Source organism: Mastomys coucha, unplaced genomic scaffold (genome assembly GCF_008632895.1).
Source record: "Mastomys coucha isolate ucsf_1 unplaced genomic scaffold, UCSF_Mcou_1 pScaffold9, whole genome shotgun sequence".
In the NCBI taxonomy this organism is placed as follows: Eukaryota; Metazoa; Chordata; class Mammalia; order Rodentia; family Muridae; genus Mastomys; species Mastomys coucha.
The window spans coordinates 15,683,490-15,699,749 of NW_022196915.1; the positions used below are offsets into that span (position 1 = coordinate 15,683,490).

At 38.8% G+C, this 16,260-nt stretch overlaps 1 protein-coding gene and 1 long non-coding RNA gene across 3 annotated transcripts in view; one reads left to right on the forward strand and one right to left on the reverse strand.

Annotated features, from left to right (window-relative positions):
• The window catches only part of Cacna2d3 (calcium voltage-gated channel auxiliary subunit alpha2delta 3), an 816,591-nt gene that overhangs the window by 287,546 nt on the left and 512,785 nt on the right, over positions 1–16,260 (reverse strand). The window lies entirely within an intron of this gene.
• Positions 9,983–16,260, forward strand: part of LOC116084429 — an 8,655-nt gene continuing 2,377 nt past the window's right edge. Inside the window, exon 1 of the long non-coding RNA XR_004116106.1 lies at positions 9,983–10,451. This is a non-coding gene — a long non-coding RNA (uncharacterized LOC116084429). The remainder of the gene's footprint in view (positions 10,452–16,260) is intronic.

Consider the following 16,260-nt stretch of genomic DNA (forward strand, 5'->3'; position numbering starts at 1 on the left):
GCAGCATTATTTTTGATTATCCCAAAACCTCAGCCCTTAGGAGGGAAATGCGCAGCAGGGAAAGGCCTGGGAGTATGAAATTTAAAGGAAAGGCATGGGTAGGTTGTGGGAGCCCAGACATGAGAACTTCCTTCTTTAATGGTTTTCTTCCAGAGAACAGGTTTCCTACATCAAGGTTCAATACAAAATAGAATCCTTGTGATTTTTTTCCTTGAGATCTAGAGAAAACCTATAGTAGCAGTACATGTTTGCACCGTGTCTCCTCCTCCGCATGCCATCCTGGTGATCAGCATAGTTATGGCTTATAGGGTGAAGATATAAAAGCCTGGGATCTTTACTGAATTCTTCTTGGTCCTGCTGAGGGCAGCAGCTGTTGTGGATTCTAAGCTAGCACAGAGGCTTCCTCCTAAGGTTTTTGTCATTTCTAATTTCCCTACCAATCCTCGCTGTCACTAAGAATTAGTTCAAAATAGCAGCTTCTGCTGTCATCTCACCTGCTGCCTTCTGGGGCTCACTGTCAGAAGGAGAGTCAAAGATATGTCAGACAAGTGTGAAGATATTGCTGAAGACAGTGCTGCCCCATTTTCCCCATGATACCCAGAAAGGTAGGCAGGAGCAGAGAGTCTCTATTGGAATCACTAGGCAATCTATGTGTGCTGAGTGTTTGGACAGCAGCCTCTGGCACCCTCTAAAGATATCCCCACACCCAGATCCCACTCTAGGAACATGCTGACACTGACAGCCCTGTTGGGTTGTAGGAGAGTCACTACTTGGAGGTCAATGAGGAGGAACAGCAGGTAGACAGGGCAGGAAAGAGGTTGCAGTTTCTGAGGATTTGAGGGACCAATATCTCCTTTAGGGGAAATCCCAGTGGGGATTTCACATCTCATCTTCAGTCAGTATAGGTAGTATTTTGTCCTAAGCAACTAGTTGGTCTTTAATATTGCAGCTCTCTGGGGGACCCTGTCACTGGCAGATACTGGCTTAGACCCCTAGGGGATGTGGTGGTCTTGCCGTGGCCACCCATTTTCCTTCCTGCTGATCTTAGAATAAATGATCAATAGCATTTGATTTTCTGTCTTACCACCTATATCCTTATTGGTCTTGAGGATGCTGGAAACATGATGAAGTAAAATTACGCATATGGTCTCCACCATTATGGAACTTGTAAATTGTTGAAATACTTTTCAGAGAATTAAGAAGGCCAAGCAATATGGAAAATGTGTGTGTGTGTGTGTGTGTGTGTAAGCAAAGGGACAGCACTCCTATTACTGGGTGTTTCCGTTATCTCAAAAATATGAAGACACCCCCCCATCAATTTTTAGTACTATTTCAGTCTCAACTTTGTAATGCACACTGGAGTCATGGAACTGTTCCTCTTCCTAGTTGAATGCCATATGCTCAAGTCTCAGAGCATCATTACCCAGACCTGTGACTCTCCTGTGAACTCATCATCACCCCAAAGGGCTTGCTTTGCAGAATAGAAGACATAGACCTTGTGGATGCATGGTCTCTGCTGCAGTTTCTAAGGAGGATCATGAAACTGGAAAGTCGTCTGTCCCCCACCCTGGGGAGGAAGACACTGAGGAATGCAGGGATGGCCCACATTTTACTCTATGCTCCCCCCCATGACTCCTCAGACATTATTCTCATACATAAGTAGCAGAAGGGACATTGTGACAGCTGAAGACAAGGAAGACCGGGTCATATGGGACAAGGGATCATTTTGACCTCTAAGAACCTTCTTCAACCAATGGAAAAGCTGTGAAACCAGAATTCATGTGATCAGCCCAGAGCTGGTGGGAGTCAGTGTAGGAAGGCAACAAAGACATGGAGAGCTACATTCTAGCTAGAGAAGACAAAGAGAGTCACAGCTTACCTCAAGACCCAGTCTCCAACCTGGCTCTGTATCATCATGGCTTCACTTGCTTGTTTGTTATTTTTATGGAGTTTGAACTCAAGATGACCCTAGTTATCAAGACTTGGGAAAGACAGAAACTCTGTTCTGTAGTTTAGCTGACTTCCTAAAGTGTTTCCCTCTGCTGGGAGACTGGAGGCTGGTCAAAGCTAGAAGCCCTGGTGGCTCCAGCAAGTTTGAAGTTTCCCAGCCTGTGATGGCTCTTCTTGGCTGTTAACCTGACTACATCTGGAATTAACTAAAACTCAAATGGCTGGTCACACCTATAGGGGATATTTCTTAGTTAACTCATTTGAAGTGGGAAGAAATACCAAAATACAGACAGAAGATACATAGATAGTAGATGGTAGATAGATAGATAGATAGATAGATAGATAGATAGATAGATAGATAGATCCTCTAGAGAACCTCAGCGAATATAATATAGGATAAACATTACTTTCTGAGAGACTGTTAGAGTACATATCTCTAGTATCCCACAGTAACAGAGGGATGAGCCAGATTCTATCACAGCCTAGAAACCTATGCCCTTAGAGCACTTGTGATTTCCAGTGACAGCCAGAGAGAAAACAGGATAGAATAAAAAATATATATATTTAGAAGTTTTTAATTAAGTCCAACACTGGTGATCTGCATGCATTTCACCAATACTCTAGTCAAAGTCATGATGCCCTTCACTGGATGATTAATTGTACATCCTACCCAGCTCCTTCCATAACTACCCAATCATTGAGTCTATGTCACACAGCTTCCATCTAATGCTCTCCACATTTCATTTTATTTAGAATAAAAATGAGCCTCTGTTACATTCTAGCCTGTGATGTATTTGCATCCCTACTCTCACCGCAAATTCTCAGTCAATTTCCTCTTCATCTGGGCTTTTTCTAATTACTCTACAGCTTAAAGTTTTTTCCTTCCATGTGGCCTCTGTACATACTACTGCTCACATTAAAACACATCAGTATGGCTCTCTTCTTCCTACCCACTAGATTTCATCATCACATGCTAATGCACACACATTTAATAGAATGTTGTTACAGTATCAGTTTTGTTCAGTATCTCTCTAACTCCTAATAAAATATCTAGCCCCTCTCAGATATTCCTAAATATTTTTCCAAGCAAATAAATTACTGTGATTACTTGCAAACTACAGGTAAAGTTGGAATAATTCATTATGACATATGGAAATAGAACATTTTTGATATCTATCCTATGGAAACAGATAAAGTAGCTCTCTTCGTTCATCAAAGAACTTTCTTTTTATGACAGAGAGAGACTGTTACAGAAAACCACAACTGGTCAAAATTGCCAATAGTATGCTCAATCTCAATCAGTATATTTACAATGCAACCCTTACACCTAAATCTTATGGAGTTTGGCAGAAGAGGTGGGAAGAGAGGGCCTAAAGAGTCAGGATACCTGCTATGAGATAGTGTATTCTACATAAGACAGGGATGCTACACCTATGGAACAAGATTTCAACAATGAGAACAGCAGCTTATAAAATGAATAAATGAGTTGACTAGTTGAATCAGTCTTCTTAAGGAACAAGCTCCCAAATAGGTTACCTAATCCCAAATGGTTGGCCATAACCACATATACATAAAAGCCTCCCTCAATGAACTCAGGAGTCTCTCTCTCTCTCTCTCTCTCTCTCTCTCTCTCTCTCTCTCTCTCTGTGTGTGTGTGTGTGTGTGTGTGTGTGTGTTTGTGTGTGTGTGTGATATAATTAAAAAGGAGATCATGAATTTAAGAAGAGACGGGAGAGGAGTTGAAGAGGGTAAGGAAGGACTAGGAATGATGTAAACACAGTAGTTGTTATGAAATTAAAAACTACTGAAGCATGTGCAAAATAAAAGTCTTAACTTGAGGAAGAAGGAAAAGAGAAAAAGAGAGAGAGAGAGAGAGAGATCAAATGGGCACCAACTATTAAAAGAAAGGTTGCTGGGATCTGCTCCCATGTCCATTCCCATGAATAGTATAACTGCTTTGAGGTGAGCAGGGACTGAGGTTTAAGAAGCTGGGAGTGGGACCCAATCCCAGGTCACACAGTAGGTGAGGGATTGGGGCCTCTTTTAACCTATAAGGATTTTGCAGCTGAAAGATGGCTCAGAAGTTCTAAGTACTTGCTGCTCTTGCTAAGGACTGGAGTTTGGTTCCAGCCACCCACATAAAAGAGTGGCTTGCAACCACCTATAACTCTAGCTTCAAGGGACCGAACACTTTCTTTCACACACACACACACACACACACACACACACACACACACACACGCACACGCACACGCACACACACACACGCACATACATACATACACAAATAAAATCCATTGCATATAAGGGATTTCAAAAACATTTTCTTCATTGTTATTCCAGGACAAAAGCACATCATGGTGGGCACAGAACATACACCAGGAGATTTCAGAAACAGAAACACACAGAAACAAAAGCAAACAAACAAGAGACAGAACACAATGCTAACCCTCTCGTAACCATGGGCATGAATAAGAGTCTGGGGTACTTTTCTCCTGTTACTATTGTTGTTAGCAAATTGCAAGTTGTGCATTAATGGTGAGGGTATAAGTAAATGGCTTTTATGTTCTAGGAATAAAGCTTAGCAAGAACTTCCTAAGGATAGCTGGTTCTAATCTGCCAAATAATCACAGTGCTCTTAAACATTAACACAGCAATTCTGCTTCATGAAATCTATCCAGGAAAATAAAAACACACAATGAAATAAATATTTAACTTAAAGGACAGAAGTTTCAGTGTTTTTCATATTAGAGAAAAATGACCAAAATATCAGAATGCCTCTCTGAAGGGAATGGTGTTAGTACTCTTAACCAGAAACTTTCTTGAAGCTATTGCAAATAATGGCAAGGCCAATTAACTTACCAATGTCAGAGGACATCACAAAATAAACAAGGAAACTCTAAGTTCTCATGCATTCTAAATATATATTTTTCATATATATATATATATGTATATATATACAGAAATACATACATACATATGTATGAAGATTAATGGCATTTAAAGCTGTAATCTCTGGAGTTTGAATTAACAGTTGCCACTTCCTTCTCAGGATCTGCTTATTTTTATCATAAACACATTTTCTGCATTTAACACATAAAGTTTTTTCTTTTTTTCATACAAAACATGTTTTATAGGAAAAGGGAGAAATTGCCATTCAGTTCCATTCAGCAAACAGTCACAGAGCATCACCCTTGTGCCTGGCACTCATAAGTTATAGTGGTGACTAAACCTTTATTTCTAGCTCATGCTCAGGTTGGAAACACCATTGGGAGGGTTTACATCTAGGTGTATAGGAACAGGAGCATGGTGTATAAACAAATCCCACTGGCATGTTCTATGAAGACTGAGCAGAAGCAGGAACCACTTCATAGCTCATCCACAACAAATGAAGCCAACAGCTGAAGTGGAGGAGGGTTCAGAGCTATGGAGAACAGGCAAGTCATCATCAATACATACATTAACAATTGAAAACTCACTTCTATGGGATTTCAAACCTTTCCTCAATTTACAATTACCTTCTTTGGAAAAATATCTAGACTAAACATACATATTGAGCCCAACCTGTGTCTCTGAGTGAGTCTGAGGGTTTGAGGTATCACATTAGAGGTTCTCCCAGGGCCAGATCTCCAAAAGACTCTCCATTTACCTTTACTGTCCTGAGGAGACTAGAAAACAAATGTAGGCTCACATCACATGGTGGGAGGATTTTCCAGATTCTCTGCCTGTAGAAGACTGGCTAAAAGGCAGGTCTGACATTAAGAAATCCAGAAAATGATAAATCCCATAATGAGACACCTCTATAGCTGGCTTGGGTTGATGCGGTATTATTTTTCTCTTCTTTAGGGGTCAAATAAAAGAGGAAAATGCTGGTGTGTAATCTGTTGATCTCCATGCTACAATTGACAGGGCTAAGTAGAGGTGATGAGTGTCCCCAGCCCCCTGCATACATAGATAGTGAATTTGTCAATCTGATAGTCGTTTCTGTATGCCAATCCACATCACAGAACTCATTAGATGTACAATATAATTTAATACTCCAGATACACTTACTATATGTTCATTCCTTTGATGTGTAAGAGTCCAAGTGAAATCTAGTGAGGTTGATGCTTTGAAAGCCAGCTATTGTCCCCTATAACAGGCATTTACTGCAGTCAAAAGAAGTAAATCTGCATTGTAGATGGAGGTGACCATCTGAGAGCTTATCTTGCTGAGATGCTTCAGGGAATGAAAATAAAACCACAAGAGCAGAGCTGGGATCATGAGTCCAGGGCTGGGGTTCAGGAGTTCGGGAGCCAGGAAGCTGTGGGTGCATGTCAAAGTTATCCTGCTATAGCTCTTCTATGATCCTAAGAAAGGTTTATTATCATCTTTCCCACCTTTGCCTTTTCAAGTTCTTCTATCTCCTAAGCAGCAGACTTTGATGATGTTACATTGCCCTAGGGGCAATCCTGCATACAGGTGTCACTAAAGGATGCTTTTCCCTTGTGGGAGGCCTCAGAAGGAAGGGCTGACATGAGGCTGATTTGGGAATCTCTAATACACACATCCTGAATTATCTGAATCCCCTTTTAGGAAGATGAACGGAGGACAATAATGCATGGTCCTCAGTGTGCGGGAATCTGGTGTTAGCTGTGACAATGTCAAACTTGATGCATCAAAACGCCACCCCTTACCCTGTTGGCCCAGACTTAAAAGGAGGGAAGATTTCCTTTTAGGGAAAGGTTTGGTAGACATAAGTCATCTCTTTAAAAAAAAAGCAGAAAAACTTCTAGAGCTGGAGAGACGACTCAATAGTTAAGAGAACTTGATGCTTTTACAGAGGGTCCTGGTTCAGTTCCCTATACCCACACAGAGGATTGTCTGTACATTCAAGTTCTGCAGGGCTTAACGCCCTCTTCTGGCCTCTAGCAGCACTGCAAACATGTGGTACACTTAAATACACTTAGGCAAAAAACACAAATAAATTACACATGGATAAATAACCAAACAAATAAGATGATGAGTAAAATATTTCCTTAGGATAGTTGTCAAAAATATTCTTGGATCAAACAAAGTCTACTCTAAATTCTGAAACATCAAGAAGACAGCTTTTTATGAAACTGTTAGGATAAAATCATTGGGTTCTTTGTACTTTATGAATATGCCATAAGTTCCAGCTGTTTGAACTTGGGCAACACATTCACTGATGGACTTAAATCGACATCATCTCCCTTTATCCTGGCAGTTCAGAGGACTGGAGGCCATGACTGCTTTGCCTGTCTCACCACAGTGTGAAATTCATCACACTGCCTTCAAGTTTATCTTTGATTAAAAATTAAATTTAACTTCCCTTTATCATTCTCCAAATTCCAACACCATGTATGCATGTCTGAGTTCCCCAAGTTAAATCAAGATGGACTAAATATTTAATACCCTGTTCTAATTAGCTACAACTGTTACCTGATTTTTCTCTGTAAATGAATTTGAAAGGACCCAGGAGGCCTAACGTTAACCTTCATCCACTCTCGTTACAGGAGAGAAATTACAGGCTCTAATTAGATGCTTCAAATTGCAAAGAAATAGAAATTTCATAACCAGCTTATTAAAATCCTAGGGCCCCTTTGGGATAGGGCAAATTGCTTCTACCCTGAGCCGCTTATCCTAGTACAGCACCGCACAGAAGATACACGTTGTCTGCCTAACACAGCTCATATTTCTCACAAATTAATGAGTACGCAAATTATTCCAGCTGCCCTGTTGGCATGGGGAGAAATTGAAAATCTATGACTGCCAAGTGATGTGGGAAACTCAGCTGCTAAATAAAATCTGCTTAAGGGGACACAGCTGCCTGTGGAGATGCCTATTTGCATTAAAATTACCAAATCCACGAACACAGAACAAATGTCCCAAGATAGTTAAGCAGTGTTCAACACTTGGGTTAACTCTTTTATTGTTCTAAGGCCCTCAAGGTGTGAGTGTCCCACACAGTAAGCCAAGATTGGAGGCCTTTAAACCAAATGGCTTTTCTCCCTGGGACAGATACATAAGCATCCCGGTGGGAAAGCAAAGGCAGTCTTCTCCAGGGATTTCCCACTGTGGGAAGCACCGATCCCTTTTGCTCCCACTGTCTTCTTAAGATAAGTCAGTCAAAGCTCTCATTCTTACGGAGATTAGACGTAGCCGTGAAAGCAGAAGGGGACATCACATGCACCTCTGCCAGGATTTTCTATTCTGGCATCTGACCTTTTTGCTTCTTCAAGGGGCCACATAAAACTCTGACCTAAGATGAAAAAGCCATGATGCCCCCAAAGTTCAGCAGTCAGTGAATAGTATCTGAAAGAGAGGAGCTAGGCCATTCGGTGGGGCTTATAGGGCCTCTTAGTAAAACAGTGTGATGTTAAAATACAAGTACAATAGGAGTAAGAACAATAGATGGAAAGCCCTGGGAGAAGTGGTTCAATCACACACTTGTTGTTTTAACCCATAGTAATACCTAAATAATTAGCTCACTCCCCAAATTCCAGATACTAAGAGATATTATTCAAATCCCTCTGAAATCCCTGGTCTGGAGCAAGTTTAACCCAAATTTCAGAAGCTGAACTCTCATTCAGATCTATATCTTAACCATGCACAAGCTTTAGGGACATCAAATATCTCTCAAAGCCAGTCTTCGATCACTAAAGAGTATATTAGTGAAGATCATTTTCTCTTATTAGGTTTATAGATGTATTTTTAAAAATATATATCACTAGATTTATCCCAACTCTCCAGCTAATTATAAAAACCTGTTTTGTTTGCTGCCCTAAACATTCTGCCCTGGGTGCTTTGGATTGTTCAAATCCTGTAAAATGACAGAATGACATCATCAAATAGATCCGATCAGGAGAAACAGATGACGGTTCTATAAACACTTTTCACCCTCCAAAATGTAGCCTAAACAGAATACTTCCTATCCCTATAAGAGACGGCAACAAATGAGATTTTAAAAACAGAATGGGACATGTGAACATCACTCACAGACATTTGAAGATGATTAAGGAAGCAGAGACACAAATGAAGATAAGAGTGAGAATGGAAAATGTTGCTTTGAGAATGGAAAGAAAGGGACCCATGACATTGAAGAAACCCAACACAAAGTCAGTTTCAATTACACGGTAATGTGGTTGATCCACGCCATTGCTTGCATATTCTTACTTCTATGCAAGTGTTTGTCTAAATACCTGAGTATTTCCTTTCCAAGGGAGACATTTCTTGCCTTTGAACAGCTGCCTCAATTAGAGTCTGAGGACTGAGACATTTAACACATAGTTCTTCAGTCCTGGATCTGTCCAGATGCAGACACCAAAAATTGAAGGGGTGGTAATCCTAGGCATTTTCACAAGGGCGAGTGTCAAACTCTTCCAACAAGGAATCTCCTGAATTCTTCTCTGTCACTTTTGTCATGAACCCTTTTGATGCTTTTAGGGTAATGGAGCCTTTGAGAAGTTCTGGGTTAAACATAAAGATAGCACAATGTGACCTCAAAGAGAGAGCAGAAGGTAGGAATGACTGAAAAAGCATGTTGACACCTTATCTTGCCTTGGATGGTTCAAGGCAGAAGTACAAGTGCCCCCCCCCAACAACTTGGACATACATAGAGTCTTTAAAATTAGCTCTGAGACAAGAATTCAGGACAATGTGTTTAATGAGAAGGATATAGACACAAGCTTTGATTAGCACTCAGATGATGGGTGAATGGCCAGCATCAAGGACTCTGCTCATTTCAGAAAGCAACATGAATTCCATGGAGACCTATTTTTTCTGATTATTTAGAAGCTATCATAGCCTGTGAATATGAGACAAATGTGTATGCAGGCATAGGCGGTCATTTCGATATGTAGCCACTCAAAAATCACATGAATGACTCTCAAGCCTGTTCTTTTTTTTGTTGTCATATTGGTCCTTTCAGAATAATTACCAACTGACTCTGTATAGTAGATCAGATGGTTGGACAATCCTTAAAGCATCTTAATGGTTCTATTTCTTGATCTCTTGACAACTTCAATTTAGAAAATCAAACCAAAGGACATGTTTAAAGAAGATTTCAATTAATTTTGATCCTGAAACGAAGCAGCGCTTGTCAAAAGGTGTGACACTGCATAGTCAAGGGACAGCTTTGCTGTGGTCTATTAAATATTCTCTTTTATTCTAATTTATTCCCCAAAGGGGAAAACTCTCCAATGTGACCACTCCAATTAGGGATGCTCTCACATCTACATGTTCCAGCTGACCTTCTGAAGACAGCCACTGAACACCGAAAGCTCTGTTGAAGTTCCATAGGGCAAATCTTACTCAGTATTCGATCAATACATTTTATTTTGAGCATAGTTCTGGGTTCTATACATGTGGATTCCATGGGAAACCATGGTGGTTTCAAGAGCTGCTTCTAACTTGCTCATTATGACATCAGAACTGAGAAGAGCAAAGCTGAACACTTAAGTGCAGAAGGAACTGATGGGTCTTTAATATACTGGAAATGAGTGAGTGATACACATTTATTTTAGATAGAGACTAAGACTTTTAAAATTTTTATACATATTTAGTAAGTAAATAAATAGATTAATGCCTCTGTGAATATCTCTTTTTAAGATAAAAAATGTACCTATAAATCTATATTTATAGAACTTCATGTTCTTGGGAGAACAACTTCAGGAACACACTGAGAAAGAGGCAATGCTTCTACTGATAACACTTAAAAGTGGGAGAACATAGAAAAAAGCATACCTGTGCCATGCACTTCATTAACATAGGTATACCCGGAAGCTTCCCACCAAGTGACTCTGTACAGACAGCACTGACAGATGGAATCCAACTTTCAGAAAGAGATGTCATGTTTTTATTCAAAAGAATGAACTGAAAATAATACCATTTAAAGGCAGGATCAATAACCTATCCTTATATAAATGCTAACACTGGGGACATCTCTTTAACATAGACTAACAGACAAACATATGGACCAATGAACAACTCTTGAGTTAAGACACCAAATCCCAGGGCTGGAGAGATGGCTCAGTGGTTAACAACACTGACTGCTCTTCCAGTGGACCTGAGTTCAATTCCCAGCAACCACACGGTAGCTCATAATCATCTGATACCCTCTTTCAGAGTTCCTGAAGAGAGTGACAGTGTACTCACATACATAAAATAAATAAATCCTTAAAAAATAAAAACAAAGACAGCAAATCTCAGCATGAAGAGAATGACAGGGAGAAAATCCAGCATCCATTGCAATTAGCTCAATATAGAATTTGTCATTTTATGGAACAAGTAAAAGCTAGATTACAAACTAGAGTTAGTAGAAAATAAAAAGAGAGAAAACTGTGCTTGGGACTATGATTTCCCAAGAGAACAGGAAGCACAGAGAATAAAGTCATAAGCTGCTCTCCCCTTAAGACACTTGGTAATATCCAAGTTGCATACATGTTATGATGCACTCCATAGCCAAGCAGGAAGTAGATATGAAGAAAGGTTGCCAAGAATCTGGCAGACACAAAATGCTAGGGAATCAAATCCTGAAATTAAAGTCTCATTGAGGAGGAGAGGGCATTAAGCAAAACTCTAGGATTTTGGTAAAAACTTCTGTAAAGGCTGTGTCCTATCAGTAAAGACAAATTATAAACTAAGCTGGTTATAACTAGATAAAGACACTACCTGAACTCTATAGGCCTAATGTAGAATTTATTCAATTCAAGAGCAAGACAGAACCTCCAAAGCTTTTCCATATACTTTTCATATACATTATCAGTGAAGCAATCAAGAATTACCAAACACACTAATAACCAGGTAACTGTAAAACAAGGGGATTGAGTTATCCAGATACAATAGGAATCAGACATGAACTCAAGCTATTATTTCAATATTAAAATGCCTAGCTGTAAAACATATAAAATACAACAATTACCAGCAATGCAAGATATCCCCAAAGGTGTGACAGTGGCACTTCTATTTTGGAGGCAACCAACACCTGTCTATTTGAACTCATGTCTGATTCTGCAAATCTACTCATGACTGTTGGGCCATAGAACCCAGAGGAGAATCAACTACTGCCACTTTCCCAGACCTTTAAGTGTAATACCTAACTCTATAATGAATATTTATTCTTAAACCCAAAGACAAACATAGCTCTCAACTGTCTTCAAAGATATTTCTTTTTGCAGCAAATAGAGACTATTATAGAAAGCTACAACTGGTCAAAATATAGAGAACATTTAATCATGTAGTTTCCAACCCCAACTGATATGTCTATAATGCAACCTCTCCACCTAAGGCTCAGGGGGTGTCACAGAAGAGAGGAGGGAAAATATTTAAGAGCTAGAGAACCAAGATGTCTGTAGAAAGTCTATATTTTCTATATAGAATGGGGAAGCTGCACCTATAAAAATTTAATAACATGCCACTCTTATACCAGATGACATATGGTGAACTATCATAAGGTCCTATCACTAGATGAAGAGTAACTAATGATTGCAACAGACAATAATGGTTGACTGAGGGAGAATCAGTCTTCCTCAGGAATGAGACCTTTAATTGCTTATCTAAACAGTGATCATCCCTAACACCATAATCATTTGAGCAGTGAATTCTCAGCAAGGGTGTGTGTGTGTGTGTGTGTGTGTGTGTGTGTGTGTGTGTGCGTGCGTGCGCGCACGCGCGTGTGCACGCGCATGTAAAAACATAATAATAAATAAGAGAGAAAAGCAAAAACAGTAAAGATAATACATGAGAGTAGAAGAAGGTTGGAGGTAAAGGAAGGAGAATCATAAGACAATGGAACAGAACATAAAAATAGAGAATAGATGATGATCAAATTGTATTTCTTACAACCAATGTTACTAAAATAAAAAAAAATGAGTGAAATTACTAGACATGTAAAAGTTAATCACAATAAAAAATTCAGCATATAGAATTAATAGAAGACTAAATAATAAAAAAGAGAATACATAATGACCTGAAGAGGACATCAGTAAACAATATCCAAATTAAGTTATAGAGTGAATATAATAATGGAAAAAGTAGCCTGGCACTGCCCCAACAGAACATAGTTCTCACAGCCTGGGCCCATTCAGGCTTTGGGAAGACTGTGACTCCTCTTGTATGAAAGGACAGCAGTAGAAAGGATTTTTGTTTCATTCCCCAAATCTTAAAGGGCTGTGATGAAATACCCATCTTGAGGTGGAAATCCATTTTCAAAGACAGGGAAAGAATAAGGGTCCACAAAACACATAGTATCAGGCTGGGTAGCCTGGGGACAGACTAGCATAATACCAAGATTAGAGACAGACACAGAAATCCTGGACACCAACACACTACAAAATTCAAGAGAAAGGATCTTGGCTTAGGGAGGGAAGGCTACAGTGAACTGCAGCCCCACCTTTGGGGGGTAGAAGCTGAATCCATCACCTGAAAACAAAACTGCGATCTTCTGGTATTAGTTCCCTGAGCCCAGGGCAAACAACCACACCATACAACCACACAGGGAACTAATGCCAAGAATATTCAACACAAAAAGCCATCCAATTAACAGATGAGCAAAAGGACTGAACTAGTACTTCTCAAAGAAAAATGAATGACCAATACATATAGGAAGAAAATATTCAACATCCTTAGCCATCAGGGAAATGAAAATTGAAACTTCATTAAGATTATAATTCATCAAGTCAAAATGGCTATCATCTAGAAAACTCCAAATGCTAGAAGATGAAAGGAGAATAAATTCCTATATTCATATTGTTGATAGGAATATAAATTTGGCAGATACTATAGAAATCAGTGTGGAAGTTACTAAAAAAAAAAAAACTAAAAATAAAATGCTGTATGATTTGGCTGTACCCATATATGCATTCTCACAGAAATCTAAGCAATCCTATTCCAATGATTCCTATAGATCCATGTTTAACACAACATTCACATAGCCTAGATACAAAAGTGGCATAGATGCCCATCATCAAAAGCATAGATGGATGGATGGATGGATGGATGGATGGATGGATAAAAGGAAATATATGACCTACTCAATGGAGTTCTATTCAGCCATAAGAAAAAACGAAAGGACAGCACTTTCACATAGATAGACAGAACCAGAGATTGTTGTGTTAAATATTTAGATTTAAAATTTATATGTATATAGGTTTTGAAAGTAGAGGAACTAAGTGAGAGGAGGGGAAGACAGCATCCAAAAGGAGCAGGAAGAACAAGAAAAAGTATGAAGAATGCAACTATTTTATGTATTACTGCAGATTTACATATGTATGTTTATAGATATGTATGCATTTCTTTATTCATAAGACATGAAAGAAAAGGGAGCTTGTGGGGGTTAAGAAACGGACCAATAAAAGGTGAGAGATAAGAGAAGGTAACAGAAGGGACAAATATGAGCAAAAGATAATTATGTATATATGTAATATTTATGTTTGTGTGTTATATGTATATAAACATATACATATAATGCCCATTGATGAAGTGAACAAAGCCATCAATAAAAATAGAGATTTGACTATCACAGTAAGTTCCACCCCATTGGCATATGCAGAACATCACACTCACCAGCTGTTAAATGCCTTTTGTTTACTAATATTCAAGGGTCACCAACCAGAACCCACCATATGCTTGTCATAAAGCAAGACTAAATTTATTTGCAGGAGTGATTAACACACAAAGGGTATATACTGCCTCTGTGAAATAAGCTACATGTTATAAAAGAGGACTAGAAAAGCCTAGTATTGAAACTGTCTATGAACAGAAAGATATGCTTTAAATGATTCCTGGGACAAATGTCTACAGTGGAAATTAGAAAATAGTTTGAAATCAATGAAAATGAGAATGTGATCTGTAAAACTGAAGCACACTAAAGCAGCTGGAGAGAAAACGATGTCCCCAGGTAACAGAACAAAAAGAAGGTGAAAGTCAATCATTTGATGTTCCATGGTTTTTGTTTTGTACATAGACATATACCTATACATACAAATACATTAGACATAATATGCACACACATATATATATACACAAACATACACTATATACACATCTACATATATGTGTGTATATGTGTATATGTATGTATATGTATATATATGTTGGGAAATGTCAAACTTAACCCAAAGGAAATGGAGAGAAGGAAGTAAAAATAATAGAAATCAATATTAAGAGGAAACAAATATAAAATTCCAAGCCAGTGCCAAATTCTTGAAGATTCACAAAATAAATTCACAGCAATATGCATTTAGGAAAGCTTAGAGAAAATGCTATCCATATTATTATTACGAATGAAGGAGAGGACAGTCATGCAGATTTCAAAAACAGCAAGGAGACTTTGAAAGCATCTCTAGACTAATCAATATGAGAATCTAAGGGAAATGGACACTACGCAGTGAGTGCAATATACTACCCCAGCTAGTTCAAGATCAAAAATTAAAATCACAATAGTCTAATATGTAGTAAAGTAATTTAATCCATAATGAAAAATAATCTTCCAAAGTAATTGCAGTCCCCTGTGAGCTTACCATTGGATTTTTCTGCATGATTAAGGAAATAATAACAATTTTACTTGAGTCTTTCCAGAGAATACAAAAAGAAGAAATGCTATGAAACTCATTTTTGAGGTCAATATATCCTAATAAAAAGTGGAAAGGCAGTAGGTATCTCATTCCATATAGATAGTGCTAATAATCTACAGGCTGAGATAGGAAGACAGTGTAGCCTGGACTACACAGTGAAGCCCTCCCTCAAAATCAAACATATACACAAACAAAAAATTCAACAAGGCATCATAAAACAGGATATTTCACAACATGATTTCCCTCTGACATAAACATCCAGATCTGAAAACTGTAGCAAATTAACTGCAGTAAGACATAAAAACTTAACATGTTCAGAAAAAATGTGATCCCTGCCATGAAACCAAACTTTGTAATCACTTGCTTTAGAAGATGCAGAAGAAGGAGAGCTGGAGAAAGAGTTCAACAGTAAAATGGTTGTTTCCAGGCATGACAGCCAGAACTGAATTGCCCAAGTCTGGCTATGGCAGTGCACACTTGTGATCCTAGAGCTGTGGAGGCAGAGACAAGGCAGGCATCTGAGGATCTTTGACCAACTAGCCTTGTCCATTTGGATAGCCTCAGACCATTGAGAGATACTATCTCAGTGCAAAACAGAAGAAAACAAACAAGCCACATGTAGTCTCCCTAACAAGCAACCTTACGCTGTTCTCTGGCCTCCACGAGCATAGACATCAACCTGTATACACATGAATGTGCAAGCACATATGCATATATATATATATATATATATATA